The 15,036-nt window shown below is 36.6% G+C and overlaps 1 protein-coding gene across 1 annotated transcript in view; it reads right to left on the bottom strand.

Annotated features, from left to right (window-relative positions):
* FUT10 (fucosyltransferase 10) overlaps positions 1-15,036 on the bottom strand; it is a 284,562-nt gene that overhangs the window by 31,257 nt on the left and 238,269 nt on the right. The gene's annotated exons all lie outside the window — the stretch shown is intronic.

Raw genomic sequence — 15,036 nt, 5'->3', positions numbered from 1 at the left:
GAGCTACTTTTCTGGTTTAATATTTACAGATAACTGTGAAGTGAAAATATTCATAAATATGAAGTCATCCTTTTTTAAGCAGATTTTCCTTGGATAATCTGGAAATCTTGGATTTCCTTGGATAATCCAAGAATGGAATAGAATAAATGTGTTAAGAGATCTTGAGACACAGTACCAAACTGTTTTCCAAAAGGGTAGTACCTATTCATCCAGGCACAGGCAAAGGATTAGATTTCTGAATGACACGTCAAGATCTCTAAATTAGGACCTGGCAATCTCTATTTTTCATCAGGGTTTTTTTTTGACATTTTAAAACCACGCTATGCCATTAGAAACAGTGGCTATCCTTGGGCGAGGAAATGACTGGAAGAGGAAGCAAGCAAGGTTCTGTGGCCCTGCTTATGTTCTATTTCTTGATTTGGAAACCGATTAGTCAGATGTGTTCAGTTTGTGAAGACTAGGAGAGCAGGACCCTTCAGATTGGAGCACTTTTCTCTATGTACGTCATACATCAGTAACTGTCCAAGAAATATGCCACAGGAATTTCATGAGGATGTCTGTCACATTGCAGAAAGACACATGAACGCTCTGGAACATTTTGCCAGGCACCGCTTTGGATTGGATTGGAATTATCTATATACGTCATATGTTTTGCTACGTACCATCAAGGATGTTCCAAAGCACCAAGTCCTGCAGGTGTTAGGAAATTGCCCCAAGTCCCAGATGACCAAACATTCTTTGTTTCCTAAACTTTGGCAGCAGTCTGATGGAGGCACCGTTAGGAAAACCAGATCTGTCAACCTGGAGCTTACTGTTTCTCAAATTAAACTTTGGGGAACTTACCTGGTGACAAGGCCCAGGAAGGTTAGATAACTGTTCTGAGACCTGCAGCTAACTAGTGGTGGAGCTAGAACTAAACCCAGGCCTCCAGTTTCCCAGAATGGGTTTTTTTCCCAACCTTCTCCCCAGCCTGAGACCAGTGTCAGACAAATAGTTGTTGACTGAAGTTCTTCAGTGAACTCCAGCGGGGCCTGGTTTAAGCTCTCAGCCAGTCAGCCTTCTTATTGACAGTCAAAAAATTGAGAAAAATCCCAGACAAAAATTACAAAAATAAACAGTTTCTGAGTTTAACTAGAATTCACATGCCAGCTAGTGGTCATAAGTCTAAACAGGAACCTAAGATTAGAAAACATTCCTTCTCCAAAATAAACTCTTCTAGGTCTGGTTCTCTGTGTTGCAAGGCTGTTACATGTTATTTCATATTTTCCACCTCATTAATTCCAAATGTGAGGCCCACAGAAATTTTATTCATTAAATTCCCAGGAATTTGTTTTACAACGAATTCAACAACTGAGGGTGTAGTCCTTTCCCTTCTCATTGTCTGAGCTCTTATATGTTTTAATAACTCACGCATCGTTCCCCATACCGGTTATTAGAGATTCAGCTATTCAGCAGGGGCAAACTCATTAAAAATTAAAGCTAAACCCAGGGGAAAGACTAGGAGCACAGCTGGTGCTTCCAGTGTGGCTGTCTGGTTACCCCACAGACCCTGCTCTCTGACGTTGCTCAAACATCACACTATCACAGAGGTGCAAAGTAACAGCACTGAAATGCAATTAATAACATCCAGGAAGACTGAGGCATATCAAAGATTCAATTGGTATTATAACTAATAACATCCAAATCTGACTTATTTGATCAAAAATCAGCCCATGCATCTTTTAGAGGTCATTGGACTTCCCTAAGGTTAAACGTGGGGCATATATTCTTTAGTGCTTTTATGTTTTCTAAATAGATTACTATGTATCTATACCAAAGAATTATTCCATTTCAGTCTCTAAGAATCACTTTAGTAATATTGTCCCAAACTGGAAAATGATTTTTCTCCATCAAGGTACAGAGGCAACTCACTTTTGACCCAAAAGATTACAATAGGTCCAACCTTTACACTGAACAAATTCTGGATAACTAATAACTTTTACTTTTTGATAGTGATAATGCTTTTTACATAGCACCCTTAAAAGAAAAAATTTTAGACAGTGTGTGTCATAAGCATACAAAAATATTTCGTCTCGCTTTTTTAACTCAAAATATACTTGCTATAAAATCGGGTCTCCAATCAGTAGATTTTATATACACAATGTTAATCCCTAAAATGATTGTCTCATACATTTAACAAATCATTCTCTCTTGCCAATATCTCTCTTTGTGATTCAAGTCTTCTGAAAAGTTCAGGTTAGAATAAAGATATCTCACTGAATTATATGATTAAGTGATGAAAATCTTATATCTAAATCAAATAATGCCTTGCATTTACAGAGCTGACCTAGAGAACCTGTCACTTAATATTAGTTCCCCACAGATTTAAAATTCCTGTTGCCATAGCAGACATATTTATATGAGCAAGGAATTGGTTTCCCTTAAAACTCTTAGATGTAAGAGTTCTTCATTTTGTTAGATACAAATTGTTTTAAATTCATGTATGATAAAAGACAACTGTGTTTTGAGTTTTATCATCCACCCAAATATTTTCTTATTACTATGGTTTAATGTTAACACAGCATATATTTTTCTACATGTGTTCTGCTTCTGATTGGGATAGAGAAAGTTATGAAAGACTTTCACCAATTGCTTCCACCACATACTTCCCTTTGCAGGTCCCTGTTTATCTACAATCTGGAATTCAGGTTGAGGTCCACCAAAAAGAAATTTTGCTGGTCTGTATGAAATGGGATTGCAACGCGTTCTCTTGCCAAATCTGATTTCACAAATGAGCAAAATGAGAAGCAGGTTCTTTCCGCTATGGCATGGTCTATTATTCTTAGACCTGGATCCTGACTTCAGCATTGGCATTGTTCTTTTATTCCTGACTATTGTCTGCCTACTCCCTCTCCTTTTGAGTCCCTTGTCTTAGTATGGTTCGTTCAACTTCTAGCACGGAGGCCAAGAGAATCAATCAAGACAAAAGTCAGTAAGTATTTGTGCTTTTAAGACCTGCGGACCCCTGACTCAGACGCAGTGCCCTCTGGGTATTTCCTCACCAAATCCTGGTCACTTCTATTAGTAACATCAGCAAGTGCCCTGGAGCATTACCAGTCACCGTACACTGCAGCAGACCTGGTGCTCTCCATTCAGTTCCTCCTGATGCAATGCCTTGATGTCTATTCTCATACTCGAGGGACATGATCATTATTAGTCTTTTGATAGAAGCATATTTCATCTTTTCAATAAACAGAGTAGCCTTGTTTTGCCAAATGAAAATAGGAAATGGACATCATGAGAGTAGAGGTGTTTAAAGTTGAACATCCCTTAAAATGAGCCCCAATATGATAGGGGGTGTGGAATCTTTTTAATTCAAATCAAAACCTATTCGTTCGAGTCTACAGTGCATGAGGATGGGCTCTGTGACACATACGTGGATAAATAATTATCCTCAAAGGTATATGATCTGACAGAAAGTGCTTCCCTCAGGCCCCATGAAAATGCTATCGTTGACTGAAATGGAGTTTTAGATAACTTTTAAAAATTATGTCATTATGCGCCTGAATTAGTTTTCTATTGATGTGTAACAGATTATCACACAGTTAGCAGCTTAAAACAAGACCATTTATTAAGTCATAGTTCTGAAGGTCAAAAGTCAAGGCACAGTAAGACAGGGCTTTCTGCCTAGGATTTTATGAAGTTGAAATCAAGACGTTGACTATGCTCTCATCTGGAACTATGGGTGCTCTTCAAGCTCATTCACATTGTTGGCAGAGTACAGTTCTTTGTGGTTGTAGGACTGAAGTCCTTATTTCTTTGCTGGCTATCAGCTGGGGCCCACTCTTAGCTCTTGGAGACTGCCCACAATTTTACAACAAACAATCAGATCTTCAGAGCTAGCAATGGAGAATCCCCCTGGTGTCAAATTTCTCTCATTCTTTGTATCTCTTCTGCTAGCAAGAACCCCATCCTTTTTAAGGGCTCACCTAGTTACCTGTCAGGTAATAACCTGTCAGGCCCATAAAGGATAATCTCCTATTTTCAGGTCAACAATTATGGGACCTCAATTAATCTGTACTTTTGCAGCAACACTCAGAGTTGTGTTTGATTGAGTAACTGGGAAAATCGTGTATATACCAGGAATCTTGGAGGCTATCTTAGAATTCTGCCTATGACAGTGCCAGAATACAAGTGTGTTAAATCATTTTTTACCAGAGGAGGTTGTTTAATCCAAATATTTTCTCTCCTACCTTCTTGCATACTTATTTATGGAATTAGATTTTTATTGCTGCCATTATAAATTCCCCCAAACTGATAACTCAAACTTTACAAATATATTATCTTACAGTTCTATAGGTCAGAAGTCTGACACAGGTCTTTCTTACTGGGATAAAATTGAGATATCAACAGGGCTGTATTCCTTTCCAGAGGCCTTTTCCAGCTTCTGGAGGCTGCCACATTCTATAGCTCATGGTTCCCTTCCCCCACCTTCTAAGTTAACAATGGTCCTTCTCATGCTACCATCTCTCTGGTTGTCTTGCACCAGGGAAACGTTCTCTACTTTTAAGGACTCAGGTGATCGATCAGGTTAAGGCCACCTAAATAATCCAAAATAACTTCTCCATCTCTAGATTCTTCTCCTAATCACATCTGGAAAGTCCTTTTTGCCATGTAAAGTCACATTCACAGATTCCAAGGATCAGGGCATGAACTTTTTTGGAGGCCATGATTCTACCTACCTTTCTTTCAAAATAGAGGCCTGGGGACCTCTCAGCCCATTTCATTTTTTCTTTTATTTAAACCATATCTTCAAAGACCAAAGAACCATGGCTTAGAAAGCATGTGATACACATATCTAATGGACAGTATTTCCTGGAATAGTGGATATTGAGCATTATATAATGACATGCTTCACAATTGATACAGCACGATAATCCAGCCAAAGATAAGAAAATCTGTCAAAAGATACAAACTTCTGATTATAAGATGAATAAGTTCTGGGGAGCTAATATTCAGCATGATGATTATAGTTAATTATATTGCGTTATATACTTGAAAGTTCCTGAGAGACTATATCTCAAATGTTCTTACTGCAAAAAAGAAATAGTAATTATGTAATGTAATGGAAATGTTAGCTAATGCTATGGTGGTGATCATTATTGCAATATATAAGTGTATCGAATTAACTGATTGTATACCTTCAACTTACACAATGTTACATGTAAATTATGTCTCAATGAAGCTGGAAAAAAAAGAGAAGTTGTGCTTAAGAGGAAGAAAATAAAATTCAATAATACATGCAGTTGAAATTGTGAGCTCCAGTTTTTCCTGAAGTGTGCTCCATGGGAATTAAATTTCTATGGCAGTAATAGTTGTTTCACAAGGAGTCATGTGCATACCATGAACATATGTTTGGGAAATGTCGAGTTAAACAAGTTAAACTGATTTCCTCTCCAAGTCCTTAATGTGCTAATGTGCACTGTGAATCTATAAGAGAGTAACAAGTGCTCTTATTGGGTCAAAAAAAATTGCTTTTAAAGGGTAGATCAGATTGGGAACTGGAGGTGTCTATTTATTTTGCTGCACTTCCTTCTGTTATTGTTTTCAATTGACACTTCCTTCCTTGTTTCTCTTCTATCTTTTTTTTCTTCCCTTCCTTCCTTATTTGTTTCTTATCCTCCTTTCTTATTTCCCACCTTCATTCCTTCCCTTATTTTTTTTAAAAATGTATTTATTTTATTTATTTATTTTTGGCTGCGTTTGGTCTTCATTGCTGCGCACAGGCTTTCTCTAGTTGCGATGAGTGGGGACTACTTTTCGTTGTGGTGCGCGGGCTTCTCATTGCGGTAGCTTCTCTTGTTGTGGAGCACAGGCTCTAGGTGCATGGGCTTCAGTACTTGTGGCACATGGGCTCCGTAGTTGTGGCTCGCAGGATCTAGAGCACAGGCTCAGTAGTTGTGGCGCACGGGCTTAGTTGCTCCGTGGCACGTGGGATCTTCCTGGACCAGGGCTTAAACCCATGTCCCCTGCATTGGCAGGTGGATTCTTAACCACTGTGCCACCAGGGAAGCCCCTTCCCTTATTTTTTAACCTAGAGTCATCCCCTAATATAAATGAGACTTAAAATGCATGCAGTTGCAAAAAGGCTTGGTCTGGTTAAAATCAGAAATACAAAGAACTGTTGTTAAGAAAGAAAATGGGAGGAAAAGTTACAGAGAGGATGATGCTTATTGAATCTTGACATTTTGATTGTGTTTCCCTGATTTATTGGACACAATAAGACTAAACATTTCCTGAACAAAGGATTAAGGATTTATTTCTTTTGCTTTATCTCCTTTTCCTTTTAACTTCATAATCTTTCCAAGTTTGTCATCCATTCAGTCCCAGTTACTCTTCAGAGGGGCCTTAACAACCCAAATAAATTTACCACTAAGCTATAATAAAAGTTCCTTTATATACTATCACCAGGCAAGGAGTGATTCTGATTTATTGAATATTCTAGATAGCTTAATCCAAACCATAACACTAACATTTGCTTTTCAGTTTAATCGTTTTTGGCACACTATAAAATTTATAACACAATTCCTTCATTACTAAGAAGAATATGTTAACTATTTCTAATGATATCATTTTGAAAAAAATATCATAATATGATGAAAATCAAATATATGTTTATGGGATGTGGACAAGTGTAAGGCTACTTGACACTATGCTAAATGGCTCCAAAATATTGTTTTCCCATTTGGTTCAAGTGTCTCCTTCCTCATCCCATTTTCTGCTCTGTCACACTGTCTGCTTTTGAGACTATCCACTCTGCTTTGATCACTCTTTTTTTTTTTTTTTAACATCTTTATTGGAGTATAATTGCTTTACAATGTTGTGTTCGTTTCTGCTGTATAACAAAGTGAATCAGCTGTATGTATACATATATCCCCATATCCCTTCCCTCTTGTGTCTCCCTCCCACCCTCCCTATCCTACCCCTCTAGGTGAGCACAAAGCGCCAAGCTGACCTCCGTGTGCTATGCAGCTGCTTCCCACTAGCTATCTATTTTACGTTTGGTAGTGTATATATGTCCATGCCACTCTCTCACTTCATCCCAGCTTACCCTTCCCCGTCCGCGTGTCCTTGGGTCCATTCTCTACGTCTGCATCTTTATTCCTGTCCTGCCCCTAGATTCTTCAGAACCATTTTTTTTTTTTTTAGATTCCATATGTATGTGTTAGCATACGGTATTTGTCTTTCTTTTTCTGACTTACTTCACTGTGTATGACAGACTCTAGGTCCCTCCACTTCACTACAAATAACTCAATTTCGTTTCTTTTTATGGCTCGGTAATATTCCATTGTATATATGTGCCACATCTTCTTTATCCATTCACCTGTCGATGGACACTTACGTTGCTTCCATGTCCTGGCTATTGTAAATAGTGCTGCAATGAACATTGTGGTACATGACTCTCTTTGAATTATGGTTTTCCTCAGGGTATATGCCCAGTAGTGGGATTGCTGGGTCATATGGTAGTTCTATTTTTAGTTTTTTAAGGAACCTCCATACTGTTCTCCATAGTGGCTGTATCAACTTACATTCCCACCAACAGTGCAAGAGGGTCCCTTTTCTCCACACCCTCTCCAGCATTTATTGTTTGTAGATTTTTTGATGATGGCCACTCTGACCGCTGTGAGGTGATACCTCATTGTAGTTTTGATTTGTGTTTCTCTAATGATTAGTGATGTTGAGCATCCTTTCATGTGTTTGTTGGCAATCTGTATATCTTTTTTGGAGAAATGTCTGTTTAGGTCTTCTGCCCATTTTTGGATTGGATTGTTCGGTTTTTGATATTGAGCTGCGTGAGCTGCTTGTATATTTTGGAGATTAATCCTTTGTCAGTTGCTTCGTTTGCAAATATTTTCTCCCATTCTGAGGGTTGTCTTTTCGTCTTGTTTATGGTTCCCTTTGCTGTGCAAAAGCTTTTAAGTTTCATTAGGTCCCATTTGTTTATTTTTGTTTTTATTTCCATTTCTCTAGGAGGTGGGTCAAAAAGGATCTTGCTGTGATTAATGTCAAAGAGTGTTCTTCCTATGTTTTCCTCTAAGAGTTTGATAGTGTCTGGCCTTACATTTAGGTCTTTAATCCATTTTTAGTTTATTTTTGTGTATGATGTTAGGAAGTGTTCTAATTTCATTCTTTTCCATGTAGCTGTCCAGTTTTCCCAGCACCACTTATTGAAGAGGCTGTCTTTTCTCCATTGTATATTCTTGCCTCCTTTATCAAAGATAAGGTGACCATATGTGTGTGGGTTTATCTCTGGGCTTTCTATCCTGTTCCATTTGATCACTCTTATTTGATCAGTCTTATTTTAAATATCTTCCAGGTCTATTTATTAACTAGAATTTTCCCCTTTTCCTATCCACAGATTTAACTCTTCGGTGGTCTAATAAAAATCCTATTTTCCATTCTAATATTCTTTTAATCTGCTGTCATATCTTCCTCTTCTTTTCACAGCTTATTAGCTGGGAAATATTACATGTTTTACACATTTTGACTCATGTAACCCGCACAATAATCCTGTGGTGAAGACTTTATCATTTTACTCAGTGGAGTACTTCAACTCATATAGCTTAATGACAGGTGGTGCTGGAATTCAAATGTACATATATCTGAGCCAATATATAGTCTCTTAAGTGATACCAGCGTCTTTCTAATTGTCAAATCCACAGCTATTTCTTCATCATTATCCTTCAGGAGCAGTTTGAATTGTTGATCACACTCTTTTTGAAGCAATATTCTCTTTGTTTCATGATACAATATAATGTTCTATTTCCATAAAACTAAATAGCTAGATATCCCAACAAAGTAACAAAAAAAAAAAAAAGGACTAAGTCTAAAAATGTCTATGAGGAAAATAATAACACAATATTAAAGCTCCTAAAAGAAGATCCAAATAAATGAATAGCTATGTAACTTTCATGAACTGGATGATTTTGTGTCAAAAAGATGTCATTTCTTCAAATTAATCTGTAAACTCTGTTAAGTTTGGACCAAAGCTCCAACAGATTTTTGTGTGTGTGGTAAACTAGAGAAATCTACTAAGGTTCGTATGGAAGAGCAAAGAACCAAGAAGAGTCAAGTTGATTTTGAGGCAGAATGTGATAAGGAGACTTTTCCTATCAGCTAGGACCACTTTAAATATTCAGTAATTAGCACTGTGAGGCAAGTATAGACAAACCGGCTAATGGATTAGAATAAAGAACCCAGAAACAGACCCATGTATTGCCCACCAGGCAGAGGTGGGCAATACAAATCAAAGGGGAAAAAAAAGACTGCTCAAAAAACAGGTTGGAAAATTTGATTATCCATATAGGAAAAAATATAGATATGTATATATATTAGATTTCTACCTCACACCATATACAAAAATCAATTCTAAGTCGATTCAACTCTTAAATGTGAAGATGAAACTTTAAGAATTTCAGAAGAATATATATGAGAATATAGTTGTAATGTTGGAGAGGGAAAGTTTTCACCGATAAGACACACAAAAAAGACCAATTAAAAGGAAAAAAATGGAGGATTAACCATATTAAAATTTAAGTCTTATGAAGAATGATAAAGTGAAGAAAGAAGAGAACGGGATCCAGAATAGCCCTTGTATAACCTGCTTATGGACATCTGCGAATTAAGAATTTTCTTGTGAAATAGAGATGGATATTATCACTGGGTCATAATATTTTGGATGATCTTTATTTTCTAATTTATAATATTTTTAATGGTAGTAATGGTGATATGTATATGTACATGTACATGTATGTGTTTCATACTGAGTATGTATAATATTCATAATAAGATGAAGCAAATAAACCATTTGTATAATATTTAATTGTTTGAAAGAATAATATTTGTGGAGAATTATATCAAGTTACTTAGTCTATTCTTCCCTCTAGTAGTCTGATAAGTACTCTTGAATTAGACAGATGAAAAGCCCCTTAAACTATATTTTAATGGACCCCTGCAGAGGTACTCTGTGCTTCGCTGGAATTCTTACCATATTTGTCAAAACATGTTATAAAAAATAGCTCCATAAAGTTCAATAAACAGGTGGGATTGTTTCAAGGCAAATAACAAAAGTCCTTATGCAATCTGGTTTAAGAAAAAGAATTCACTGGGTCTTTTGCTGAAATGTTTGGAATAACTCTGGATTGAGTAAGAGTCTTCCTGCATTGAGGAGACAGAAGTGGGCGTCTGAGGAGGGTAAGGCATCTAGAGTTCACGTGGCAAAGTACCAGAAAGCAGAGGGCTGCAGAGACAGAGATTTGGAGAGTAACAGAGGGCTTTCCTCAAGTCCTCAGCTGAACACTCATCAACACAAACTATGAGGAAACTACTTAAGTTCAAGGAAAGAGCCACTCTAATGGAGCAGAATAATCCCTAGTACCTACATATTGTACTTTGTGTAAATTTTACTGCAAAGTATACAGAAAGCACACATGACTAAACAAATGATGCATAGGGAACATTCTCTTTTGACCTCTAACAAATTAGTATGAAGTTATTGTGTCAATATTTATCAAAGGCTAATCAAACTTGAATGTTAGTCATTACTGGTAATGTCCTTAAATGTCTACAATCATAGACATGTATTGCTTTCACCAAGTAAATCTAATAAGAAAGTGTATTTCGGTGATTTCCATAATTTATGAAGCATTCTTACAAATCGATTGAGGGATAAACCAAAAAATTAATAGAAATAGGAGCAAAACATGCATTTTATAGAAAAAAGATAGTTTAAAATTTTTTGAAGTTTTTCAGTTTTATTTGAAATCAATAGAATACAAAGTAAAACAACATTTTATTTTCACCTAGAAGATTAATGAAGATCAGTTTTACCATGTTGATGAAGACTCACTGTTTTTCATTTTTGATAGAAGTATAATTAGCAAAAATTTCTTTGGAGGGTAATTTGACATGATCAGAATTAAATATGCAGATACCCTTTAGCTGAGCAATTCCACTTCTAAAAATGTATCTAACAAGTATATTTGAACATTACCAAAGACATTTTTTGGCATACTCACTGCAGCATAACAATAGCAAAGATCTCAAAGAACTCTAATTGTCTGTCAATAGGGGACTGGTTAAATAAATAACATTATGCCTACATAAAAGAATAGTATACAGCAGTTAGAAAGAATAAAGTAGATATATATACATGTTGCTATGAAGGTATCACTAAGATATTCTATTTAGTTATACATATGTGTATATTACAGAACATATATAATGGAATAGTAAGTATTCAATAGAAATACTCTCATTATGTAAATACATATGTATATACGTGAACAATTGAAATTTTTTACTAAAGACACAGAGAAACTGTTGATGACAATCACCTTCCTGAGTCTAGGTTGAAAGGGAGACTCAATTACTGTGTACTTTTTAGTATTGTTTGACTTTTCATTATGTGCTGCAGTATTTTAATAATAATGACACTAATGATAAGTTATCTTCACTAATAAGATTTTTTGTATCCTTAAAACGACCAAAACAGAGGGCAGGGGGACACCTAAATTCACACACACAGCTCTCAAAAAGAGGGTCCAATTCAAAGGAAACTGGTCGTGTTTTATGTATTTTAGTTTTTTTTAAAACAATGATTGCTCTAAAACATTCTCTGCTCAGCAGCCTCAAAGTGCTGAATTCCTAACATATAGTTTTTTCTTTTAATCTTAGAAAAAGTATAATATGGGATACTGTCTGAGAGTCTATGGATGCTATAATGTGACAAGGTTTAATAATTTTTACAATATTTCGTTTCCTAGACTCCTTCTGTAGTTCTTTGGAAAACTGACAGCAATTATTAGTCCTTTGCCAAAAATATCAATGAATTCAAGCCACTTCTGTTGTGTAGTCCAACAGTTTATATCCCAGATTTCCTTATATTCTAAACTACGCCAGATTTTTATCTACTTAGTAGGCTCAAAAGACACAAATTTGCTAATCTAAGTTGTGATGATATACATAATAACTCCTAAAACAAATTATATTTTCTGCATTGAACTTTTCTGATTGAACTTTTTGAAATCACCTTTTCAAACCACACTATATTCATAGATTGCAACCAATTCTATTTCCTTAGCATACAATTCCATCTAAAGTGACTCTACCTGAAAGTGAGAATTGTATGTGTGTTTCTTTGATTAGAAATATTAATCTTTCTGAGAAGAATTCAGTTCTCCTTCCTGGCAATAAAATACCACTTACAATGCCTTTAATTTGCAATCTATTAGCTAAAAACATGTTTGTTGTCAGCTAACATTTTCTCAAAAAGAAGACAGTCCCTTATTTAATTACTTGGAAATTGGTTATTCAGAACCATTCTAACTGGAATTTTAATAGCAGTTAACTGACAACTCACCCAAGAAAAACAGATCCAATTTTAGTAATAATTATCCAAAAATAAAAAAACATTGAAAACAGGTTTTGAGTTCAACATACACCCTGAGATTCATCTTTTTTTAGGTGTCCTGATTAACTTAGGTCGAAGAAATACTGATCAACGGCAGGTAACCAGAGGAAGAAAAGGGGTATAGATTGATGGTCAGATGAACCTGAACTGGGGCTTGAATCCCAGCTCTGATACATACTAATAATTTGACCTTGGGCTATAATCTGTAAAATTGTGTTAGTAATAATAATATATTTTTCTACAAGACTGTTGGGGAGATGCTATAATATGTGGGCTTAGTTCACAGTAAGGACTCAACCATAGCTATCTATTATTATTGATAAGAATAAAGAAGCTATTTTAGTTTGTAAGAAAAAACACAAATATGACCTTTGGTAATAGTAATTTATTGTGAAAGAAAACAGAAAAATCATCTCGGCAACTGTACAGTCACTCTGCACTGTGGTTTCCTTAAGACTGGAATATATATCTGGCTTCGTGTTAAACCAAAATAATAGCTCAGTCTTTTGAGACACAACCTGAGTTCTAGATGCCCTCTTTTGTTGGTTTTTTTTTTTTGGCATTTATGCTCTTCAAGAGAGAAGATCTGAGTGGCTGAACTAGTTACTATCCAATATGGAGCAAGATATTGGGTTAAAGTTCTTGCCAAGCAACACCTTTATTTTCCACCTAAGCATGAACATTGATCCCTGGCCCCATCAGGCAAAACCAGAGGATGAGGGATATGGTCACTGATTGATCATTGCACATGCTATGCCATGGCAACTTTAATCAGAAAGAAGGGGAGAGTGCAATTTTCCCCAGAAGAAGGCTGTGGACATGGCCAGAACATAAACCTTCATGGAAATATCTCTAATACAAAGGTCCAGCTGGAAAATTTACAAACATAATTACACAGTATCTAGGAATTGACTATAATCAGATCACTTGGGTCCCCCTTCCTGTACAGTGGCCTAAAACTCTCTCTAGGAAGCAAGCTGGAGCAATCATAGGGCTCAGCTTCTCAGTTTACCCTCTCTTAGGGACCAGTGCCTTGTGCTGCCTGAGGTCCAGTTTCTGAATATCATTGTTTTCTTATATATGGCCTTTTTTTTTTTTTTTTAGTTGTTTCAGTCAAGAGGATAAATCTGTCCCTGTTACTCCATGTTGTCCAAAAGCAGAAGTCAGCCAGTCTATTTGATCAAAATGTTTTGAAAATATAAAATCTCAAAAGTATGGGGGGAATAAAGGATGCCTGAGTGGATGTAGAAATTCTCAAAGGAGGTTAAATTTTAGATAAAAACCATCTGTTTCTAAGTTTTCATTTAAGCTATCATTTTTTCTATCTGCATATGATAGTAGCATCCCAGGAAGCAGTCAAGGGCTAACTAGAACTTCCGTCAGACCATGAAAAACAACAGCTCGCCCCCATGGTCGACTGAAGGCTGCATTTTTCCAAGTCTCTCTCACACAGGGCCCAAGAGAGACGAATTGCAGGTGTCAGTATGATGGCAAGCCCCTTAGAATCTTTCATTTACCAAACGTGTAAAGTAGACCGCAGTACGAAAAGGAGAGTGTACGGATAATCCAAAGAAATTAAATGAAGTGACCAAATTCCATACAAGTAAAAGCTTCTATAGACTTTAACTGTAATTAAGACATAAATCTAGACTATTTCTATCTCTACAGAAGAGCCTAAGGAAATTCTATTGACATCTGGTTTCTAGAGGCAACACACTAGTACCCTTCTGAGGATCCTTAACCCTCAGAAGAATGCAAACAAAACGTCCACAGGTTAGAGCCTCTGCTTTGTTTCCTTCCTGGACAAACTGCTCCGCACAAGAGTCATAGCATTCACTCTGTCATTACCGCAGTCATGTGTTCAGCAACTGCTCTGTCAGACCCTGTGTTATATCCTGGAGATACAGTTACAACAAAGGCATTTCTCACATATTTTTCTCTTCTTCCCAAATCCATGGGGAGAATAGGCTTGCCAAGCCTGCCTGATAAGACTAATTCCTAGAACTTATTGAGAAGAAATTAAGTCCCATGTCATTCAGGTATTTTTTGAGAGCCCTGTTTAAAAATAATAAAAAGCTACCGAGAGTAGAGGTATTACTCCACTCCCTCCCCAACCAGTTTTTAGCAATCAACTCAGAAACGTTCAGCACCTCTCCTTGGACAGCTGCCCTCTCCCCATACTTCCTCCTCACCGCACAGTGGGGAGGGCACTGCTTCAAAGGTGGTTTGCTGAACTCTCTAGTCTAACGTCTTCCTCACTGACATCCTTTTCTTCCCCCCACTCTCAAGGAAACTATGCACATCTTGGGTCCCTCTATTTCTTGTCTCTCTCACCCTAAATAGAAAACTGTCACATTTATTTATTTTTTTTAAGATTTTTTTTTAATGTGGACCATTTTTAAAATCTTTATTGAATTTGTTACAATATTGCTTCTGTTTTATGTTTTCAGTTTTTTTTGGCCCCGAGGCATGTGGGATTTTAGCTCCCTGACCAGGGATAGAACCTGCACCCCCTGCATTGGAAGGCGAAGTCTTAACCACTGGACCACCAGGGAAGTCCCTGTCACATTTATTTTATTTATGGT

This window comes from Balaenoptera borealis (assembly GCF_965194805.1).
Source record: "Balaenoptera borealis genome assembly, chromosome: 21".
Lineage (NCBI taxonomy): Eukaryota > Metazoa > Chordata > Mammalia > Artiodactyla > Balaenopteridae > Balaenoptera > Balaenoptera borealis.
This window is presented reverse-complemented; position numbering and strand designations above follow the sequence as displayed.